Source organism: Tupaia chinensis, unplaced genomic scaffold (genome assembly GCF_000334495.1).
Source record: "Tupaia chinensis unplaced genomic scaffold, TupChi_1.0 Scaffold000370_1, whole genome shotgun sequence".
In the NCBI taxonomy this organism is placed as follows: Eukaryota; Metazoa; Chordata; class Mammalia; order Scandentia; family Tupaiidae; genus Tupaia; species Tupaia belangeri.
This window is the reverse complement of record NW_006159867.1, coordinates 5,529,284-5,530,591: the sequence shown is the minus strand read 5'-3', so window position 1 is coordinate 5,530,591 and position 1,308 is coordinate 5,529,284. Positions and strand designations below refer to the sequence as shown.

The 1,308-nt window shown below is 36.0% G+C and overlaps 1 pseudogene; it reads left to right on the top strand.

Moving 5' to 3' along the window:
* Positions 1-742: 742 nt before the first annotated feature.
* LOC102495463 (U6 snRNA-associated Sm-like protein LSm5 pseudogene) lies at positions 743-1,056 on the top strand (annotated as a pseudogene).
* Positions 1,057-1,308: the final 252 nt, after the last annotated feature.

The window sequence follows — 1,308 nt, the reverse complement described above, 5'->3', positions numbered from 1 at the left end:
AAGAAAACATTTTTAATCATTACCACAAGAGAGTTTGCCACGTTTCAGTAGGAAAGAGGTTGTGTACTATCTGCTTTAGCCTTAAGGCTGTTTATAAGTTACACAGATGTGTTAGAAATAGAGCTCCTAGCAGTGTTTAACATGACTAGTGAATGAATTAACACAGGTTTTTTTTTTCTTTTTATATACTTCAACCAAGACTACGTTTGTTTGTTTGTTTGTTTTTAAGAATTATCTGGGGCTGGCCAGTGGCATGGTGGTTAAGGGCGCTAGACTCCCATATGGACAACCACAGTTTGAGTCTGGATCTGGCAGCTTCCTTTCTCACTTTCCTTCTCTCTATCATTCTGTCCTTCTCTGTTCAAATTAAAATAAACAAATGAGTAAATAAATAAGCTTAAATAATTCAGTTTTTAAAAATATTTAATTTTGTCATTTTTTTCTTAATTTGCTACAGAGCATATGTGCTCACCAGAGAGAGACAGAGACAGAGACAGAGACAGAGAGAATAAAAAAAGCAAGCCTCCATGTCCTGGACTCAACTGCAGTTGCCTTGTGGGAGTCCAATACCTTAACCACCATGCTACCTGCTGGCGCCAGGCTATGCTATTCTTATCAGTTATTATATGCAAGTAAAATAGAAGCCTGTGTGATTATACTGACTTTTTAAATGTATATACTCAACCATTATTCATTAAGGACGTTCTTGGGACCAAAAAGACATGATAAATGTTGATAGAAAATGTCCAGTGTAGCCATAGTGGCTAAAGCTACCACGTGCCCCTCACAGCTGCTGCCACTGGAACTTCTGGATACATGTGTAGGACTAAGATTCACGTTGTGATGAAAAGTGATAAGGAAAATGCTGGTACAAATCTAGGCTTTGATGGCTTTGTCAATACAGTACTGGAAGATGTCACTGAGTTTGAAATCACACTGGAAGGAGGAAGAAGGGCCATTAAATTAGATCAGATTTGGCTAAGTGGAAATAATAGAACAATGCAATGTCCTGGAGAAGGACATGAAGTGCGAATGGATATCTTCAACTTATGCTAGATTCTGTTTTGTCTTACAATGACAACAAAATATGATTTTTTTTAGACCTTTTAATGTTTAGATTCTGTAAAGCTGTTTCCCGTTAAAGGGAAATGGTTGGAAGATGTATGCTCCTTTTTGTAAGTTAATCATGATTATTTTGGAGATAGAAGAAAAGTTTACTTTTTGAAGGCTAAAATAAAAAAAAATTGTTAAAAAACGTTGGTAGAAAACAACCACCGTTTTTATTATTTTGCTTTAAAATGTTGGCGA